The sequence below is a fragment of the Canis lupus genome, chromosome 5 (assembly GCF_003254725.2).
Source record: "Canis lupus dingo isolate Sandy chromosome 5, ASM325472v2, whole genome shotgun sequence".
NCBI lineage: Eukaryota > Metazoa > Chordata > Mammalia > Carnivora > Canidae > Canis > Canis lupus.
Genome location: NC_064247.1, coordinates 32,250,425 through 32,257,954, shown reverse-complemented (window position 1 = coordinate 32,257,954; position 7,530 = coordinate 32,250,425). Strand labels below are relative to the sequence as shown.

General features: G+C 45.3%; 1 long non-coding RNA gene across 1 annotated transcript; it reads right to left on the bottom strand.

Annotated features, from left to right (window-relative positions):
* LOC118354766 (uncharacterized) lies at window positions 1-6,659 on the bottom strand. Its single transcript, XR_004815837.2, has 4 exons — window positions 6,263-6,659; window positions 4,374-4,447; window positions 3,518-3,631; window positions 1-726 (listed from the first exon to the last, which is right to left on the bottom strand). It is a non-coding gene; the product is annotated as an uncharacterized LOC118354766 (long non-coding RNA).
* Between the last annotated feature and the right edge of the window lie 871 nt (window positions 6,660-7,530).

The window sequence follows — 7,530 nt, the reverse complement described above, 5'->3', positions numbered from 1 at the left end:
AAAAGATGTGGTGAATGGCTGGGGGGGACGGTGTCTCTCCCATTCACTGACCTTGTCAGATTTATTTATTTATTTTTAAATTTTTATTTATTTATGATAGTCACAGAGAGAGAAAGAGAGAGAGGCAGAGACATAGGCAGAGGGAGAAGCAGGCTCCATGCACCGGAAGCCCGATGTGGGATTCGATCCCAGGTCTCCAGGATCGCGCCCTGGGCCAAAGGCAGGCGCTAAACCGCTGCGCCACCCAGGGATCCCGACCTTGTCAGATTTAAAAAGAAATTTGATGATGGAAATCATTTATTTCTTATGTGGTATCTTTCTTGATTCTGCGTGGCTGGAACAATAGTTCTCAAAAAATCTGGTTGAATGAGGCATTTCGTATCAACGGGATAAGCTGTGGTAGCGTCGGTACAGAGGCGCCCTGCTACCCCTGATGTTTTAACAGGAGGTGAAGAACACTTCAAATTTCAAAGCTGAAAACCTTTTCTATGAAATAAGAACCAGAGAGCTTCAGCCCCTCCCCCCAAAGTCACATGTTTTACCATAAATAAACTCTTTTGAAATAGCATGGAATGCGCTCCACCTGTATGACGGAAAATAGCCCGCGGATTATATCTCGATGCCTCTGCAGGATTCGGGAAGTCTGACTGCTCCATAAAGTATTCCTGCCGGTTGGTTTTCCCTCATGACCTTCCACGAAACCAGTGACTTCAGCACAGCGCATCCCTGTAGCATAAATTTATTCTATGTTCAGATTTTTTTTTAAATTTATTTATGATAGTCACAGAGAGAGAGAGAGGCAGAGACACAGGCAGAGGGAGAAGCAGGCTCCACGCACCGGGAGCCTGATGTGGGACTCGATCCCCGGTCTCCAGGATCGCGCCCTGGGCCAAAGGCAGGCGCTAAACTGCTGCGCCACCCAGGGATCCCTATGTTCAGATTTTTCAATTCTGGTGCTTATGTTGCCATTTTCAGAAGGATGATAATAATTAACAGGTAAACATGAACCCCTCCCACAATCTCAAACCAGTGGAGAAGGAAAGTAGACACCAAGACACTGGAATATGTCATTGTCATCCATTTTATTTTATTATTTATTTTATTTTATTTTATTTTATTTTATTTTACTTTATTTTATTTTATTTATTTATTTTATTTTATTTTATTTATTTTATTTTATTTTAATGAGAGACACAGAGAGAGAGGCAGAGACACAGGCAGAGGGAGAAGCAGGCTCCCTGCAGGGAGCCGGATGCGGGGACCTTGGGATCACGACCTGAGCTGATGGTAGACGCTCAACCACTGAGCCACCCAGGCACCCCTGTTTTCCTGTTTTCATTAAGTAGCCGGTTGCTTTGGGGGATTTTCAGCGCGTCCTTCTCTCCTCACTGACAGTGGACGTGGACGTTTCCAGTATGAATTGCAAACTGAAGGGGAAAAATATCTGCCTCCCATGGCTCTCGTGGCCAACTGTCTACCCCCCTGGGGAATGAAACCTGTGTGCCATCCAGGGATGTGCCTAAAGCAGAGTGGGGTGGTCATACCTCTGCAGAGGGCCTGGATTCCTGCCTGGGCACCGCTGCTTCTTAGCAAATCTGCAAGGCCCAGCGGTTCCAGATTCCCCCCAGAGTCTCCCTGACTGGTCATGGCCACGGGGTGGGGGACCTGGGGGGAGCTTGTCCCTCGAGGACATCGTAGGGGCTCATCTCACATGGCTTGGTTGCACTTTCGTTCCCTTGTCACCCATCTGCCTGCTCCGGGGGCCAGGCTCTCTGCACCTACGCACGTCCTCTCCGTCCCGAGTCACACCCACATTCCCATATTAGACACCCGCTCTGCTGACCACATGCCACTTGCAATTATTGATGGGTGCCCTTTTCAAACCAATGTTATGACTGGCCTGGCCCTCGTGGTATGATTACAAGACACCCTTTGGGAATGACCATTGGGAATCTTTGAAAAAAAAAAAAAAAGATTTATCGCTTACCAAAGACCTGGGAACGGGGCACCTGGGTGACTCAGTTGGTGGGCCTCTGCCTGCAGCTCGGGTTGTGATCCTGGGATCCTGGGATCGAGCCCCGCGGAGGGCTCCCTGCTCTATGGGGAGCCTGCTTATCTCTCTGCCTGTGGCTCCCACTGCTTGTGCATGCTCTGTCTGTACCTCTCTGTCAAAAAAAAAAAAAAAAAAATCTTAAAAAAAAAAAAAGACCTGGAAACTCTACAGGGCACTTGGAGCCCCACAGTGAGGTGGCAGGTGCAGTGAGAGCATGTGCAGCCAGTGGCTTTTATTGGGGTCGAGGGTGGAGGCCTGGGGCTTTGCAGGCTCATTCTGTTGGTGAATTTAAAACATTAAAGAGAATTTAGAGCCCAGGCAAGACAAAAGGCAAAGTGGCCCAAATGGTCAGTTATGGAAATCAACCAAGATCTATAAAATAAGAGCCTCAGGGCGGGGAGGTGGCCTGGCTCTTTATGCCTATTTTGTGCTCCTTTTGTGGGACAAGGTGCCAGGCTGGGGCAGCGGGACCTGGAGAAACCAGGTGCAAGAGGACAGGGTTAGCAGAGAGTGCAGCGACTTCCCACATGTGTCAGAACTCCACGTGTGACAGTGACGGGAGCAACAAGAATTTACAGACTTGGTAAGACCCAAGCCTGGCAGGGCAGGGATGGAGCTGGGAAAAGTATATAAAAGGAGTGAAGAGAATGGAAATTAAAAGAAGAAGAAGAAGAAGAAGGAGAAGGAGGAGAAGGAGAAGGAGAAGAGGAAGAAGAAGAAGGAGAAGAAGAAGAAGAAGAAGAAGAAGAAGAAGAAGAAGAAGAAGAAGGAGGAGGAGGAGGAGGAGGAGGAGGAGGAGGAGGAGGAGGAGAAGAAATTCCATTTTCAGAGATATGTATAAACTCCACAATTGGACAAGGTGGAACCTGGGATTAGGAGAAAGGGAAATGGGGACATGGCAAGTGGGGGTAGGGGCTGCAGCTTTCAGGGTGCCTGAAACCCTGAAATGACCCAGGGTCATTCTGTGTTTCCCTGGGGTAAACCATGAGCAAGGCCTGCAGGGAGCAAGGCTGGCGGCATCACTCTGCTCATTGCCTGTGCAGCGAAGCGGTGGGCTTAGGATCCTACAAGAAACCCTACACTTGAGGGGTGACTGGGTGGCCCAGTGGGTTAAGCGTCCAGGTCTTGATTTAGGCTCAGGTCGTGATCTCAGGGTCGTGAGATCGAGCTCCGCGTGGGGCTCTGTGCTCAGCAATGAGTCTGTTTCTCTTCTTTTCTCTCTGCCTGATGCCCCCACCCCCCTTCCACCACAAGCACACACACACTGTCTCTTTAAATATAAATAAATAAAATGTTAAAAAAATAATCCCATGGAGAGTCTGGGCTGAGATACTGGGGAGGCTGCTGTGCCATTAGTTGGCTCAGGACAATCCAACCCATTCCGTGATAGTCTAAGGGTCAATGGCGCAGCCTTGCTGAGAGATGCCCAGAGAGACGGGTGTGGAGAATAGCCATTAAACTCACAGTTAGATGAAAAACAGCCACCAGAAAAAATGTTGCCATGGAACAGGTGAAGACGGTGACCAGACACTAGGCACATTAGTTAAGCGAGCAGCCTGATGAGAGGAGGTCATAAGGCTGAAATGCAAGACAAGAGATTATGGGACTACAGGAGACATGACATGAGAACTGGTTGAATTGCACAAAGAAATGAGGGGTGAGGAGCACCTGGGGGGCTCCGTCAATTGAGTGTCTGCCTTGGGTTCAGGTCGTGACCTCAGGGTCCTGGGATCCAGTCCCACATAGGGCTCTTGGCTCAGCAGGGAGCCTGCTTCTCCTTCTGCCCCCCCCCCCCCCGGCTCCCCCTGCTTTTGCTCTCCCTCTCTCTCAAATAAGTAAATAAAATCTTAAAAAAAATAGAAATGAGAGATGAACATCACAGAGAAATAAAAATGCAGTGAAAGGAATATGAAGGGGACAGACATTGTGGAATACACTATACAGGACATGACAAATAGAGGGGATGAAAGTGAGCAAATGAAGTGGGAATAAATGTAGAACTAAAAAGAATGAGGAAAGTTTTATATATATAAAATATGTAATGCATCTCTATACTATACACAGACATGTCATATATTTTATGTATGACATGCAAAGAAGTCTAATACACACATAGTTGGAATCTCTGAAGAAGAAATCCCAAAGAATTGATAGAACATACATAAATTTCAATAAATAATTCAAGAAATTTTCCTTAGATGAATCCATATATTGAAAGAGAAAACTCTATGCCAAGGAAAATGGATCAAGCATATTGAATTTTAAAAATAAAGAATTTTTTGAGCAGCCAGGAAAAAAAATAAAGGGTCAAGCCACTTACAAGGGGATAAAGATCGGGCCAGCCTTGCATGTCCACAGATCCACAGCAAACTCCAGGAGAGGTGGCCCACGATTCTCAAGGAAAGAAGGTGAAGTCAGGATTTTATGAGAAGGCCAGTTTTCCATCCTCCTTCCCCCTCCTCCTCCTGGCAACCACCGATCTTTTTGCCGCCTCAAAATAGTTTTGCTTTTTTTTTTTTTTTTCCAAAATATCATATAGTTGGAACCCTATGGTGTGTAGCTTTTCCAGTGTGGCTTCTTTCACTTAGCAATATGCATTTAAATTTCTTCCATGTTCTTAGGTAGCTTAATAGCTCATTAAAAAAAAATTCCATTGTGTGGAAGCACCTCAGTTTGCTTATCCTTTCACCTCTTAAGGGACATCTTGGTTGCTTCCAATTTGGGGAAATTATGAGTAAAGCTGCTACAGATATTCATGTACAGGTTGTTGTGTGGACATACATTTTCAACTCATTTGGACAAATACCTAGGAGTGTGATTGCTGGATTGTATGGTAAGTCTACGTTTAGCTTTGTAAGAAATGGCCAAATTGTCTTCCATAATGGTGGGACACTTCATTCCCAGTGGCGGTGAACCAGAGCTTCTATTACTTCCCACCCTTGCCAGCCTCTGTTGTTGGTTGTGGATTTTAGCCATTCTGATAGGCATGCGGTAGTGTCCCACTGGTGTTTTAAGTGCCCTTCTGATATAGGATGTTGAGCATCTTTTCATATGCTTGCCTGCTGTCCACATGTCTTTGGTGAGGTGACTGTTCAGATGTTTTGCCCATTTTCCAATTGGGTTGTTTATTTTCTTATTGTTGAATTTTAGGAGCTCTTTGTAAATTTTTTTTAAAGATTTTATTTTTAAGTAATCTCTACACCCAATGTGGGGCTCGAACTTACAACCCCTGAGATCAAGAGTCGTATGCTCCACTGACTGAGCCAGCCAGGCGCCCTAACGCTCTGTAAATTTTGAATAGAAGTCATTTATCATATATATGTTTTGCAAATTCCCCACCCCCAATCTGTGGCTTATCTTCTAATTCTCAAAACCTTAGGCAATTTTGGACATGCATGATTTGAGAATGGTTTCATGAGCTCTTTTTAAAAAGATTTTATTTATTTATTTATGAGAGACACACAGAGAGAGGCAGAGACACCGATGAGCCATCCAGGCGTCCCTCATGAGCAATTCTTGAAGAGATTACTAGAGGATGAATTTGGATCAACTAAGGAATAACTGGATACATTTTGGTAAAAGGAGGGTCGTACGTATAGACTATATTTATCACAGAACTAACACAAAAGTTTGGTGGTAGGATTGGGAGATGGAAGGAATAAAGTTGAGGATATAAGCTAATTCATTCATCATTCATTAAAAAAATAAAACACTGAATTTGAAAAGCTGGATCATTTTCTAAGAGGATATTATTTATCAGAAAGATCCCAGAAGAGGGGTACCTTGGTGGCTCAGTGGTTGAGCGTCTGCCTTTGGCTCAGGTTGTGTTCTTGGGGTCCTGGGATCGAGTTCCTCCTCAGGCTCCCCGCAGGGAGCCTGCTTCTCCCTCTGCCTGTGTCTCTGCCTCTCTCTCTGTGTGTGTCTCATGAATAAATAAATAAAATCTTTTAAAAAAGAAAGATCCCAGAAGAGAGAAGATATAAGTAGAGGTTTTTAGAAAAGAAATACAAAAAAGTTTTCAAAGAGTCGCTAGCTTCCCCCAAAGGTTCAGACTTTGTCGATGTCACAAAAAATTCTAACAGACGAGATTTTTGGATACTGTTTGGGGCATGGAAAAAGAGGAAAAATCTCCACATTATTTTAATTAAGGCAGTACAATTGCAAAGGTTGATAAAAAAATTATATAAATAGTCCATGCCAGTCACCCACCTGGCTAAACTGTGGTAGAAATCTGGATGTAGATACACAAGAGTGAAGATGATGTGGAGGCACGGGGAGAGACCACTGCCCTGGAGCTGGGGAGAGAGGTCTGGAAGCCAGCCTTCCTCACAGCTCTCAGAGGGAGCCAGCCCTGCCGAGGACACCGTGATCCTGGACTTCCAGCCTCCAGGACCAGGAGGAGTTACATCTCTGCTTGTCTGGCCCTCTGTGGTGGTACGTGCTTACGGCAGCCCTTGAAATGAGGATTGCTTCTCCTCGGTGTGGATGCCCATAAAATACACGGTCGCCTGGGAAGATCTGCCACGCCACAAGAATATCCAAATCTGCCAATAAAATTCCTGGGCGTACGAATTAGGATGAAGTCATCAGACCCCATAAGCAAGGATCACATCCGGCAAGAGTGGAACTAAGGAATTCTGGTTTTGGAATCTCAATTGATTAAATTTCTCGTGGGTCAGCTTTGGCAGAGAAGGGTGGCAAGCGATGGTATCTGTGCTTTGAACAGTGACACCCATTCAGAGTGTTGCCCATGAAGCTTGTCCCTGCCCTCTTAGGACCCCTCGGGGCCACCCCTGGTGATTCCTTCCTCTGGTGGAAAACCACGCTGCCTCAACCAGAAGGTGGAGGACAGTCCTCACCATCAAACGAGCTTTTGTTGTATTTTTAGTGGTTTGTTTTTCTGTACCGACATGCCTGGGTGAAAGGAGCAAAAGTTCACTGGGCAGCTTTTAACTTTGGTTCGGATTGTGTCACGCTCTTTCTTCTTTTCCAGGCTTTTTTGTCCCCGCTGGGGCCAAAGGCTTCCCTGGCAGCCGTGACCACCAGGTGCTCCCACCAGCTGCCACAGCAGGGCCGCGATTTCGGCTTTTGTGCAGAAAAAGAGAATCATTCACAAACAGAACACACTAAATTAGTTCTTTAAAATTCAATCCAGTTGGACAGTAACATTTTCTTTTTTTAATTTTACAACTGGTGTTCTTTGTCTTGGATACCGTTCAGGAATGAAATCAAGATATTCTAATGTCCTTTATCAAGAGGACGGTTCTCAATTAAACAATAAGGTTTGTTGTTCAAGGGAGGTGCTAAATCCTTAAACAAACAGGCCATTTTGGAGCACTGATTAATTGTATTTTTACTGCAAACATTGAAGGACCTCAAAAAAACCCAAAGGGTCATGTTCCCACTGGTACAATACAAACTTAGGTTTGTTTTAAGAACAAATGAACTCTTCCTTTATCAGCACTTTCTGGGTTTGG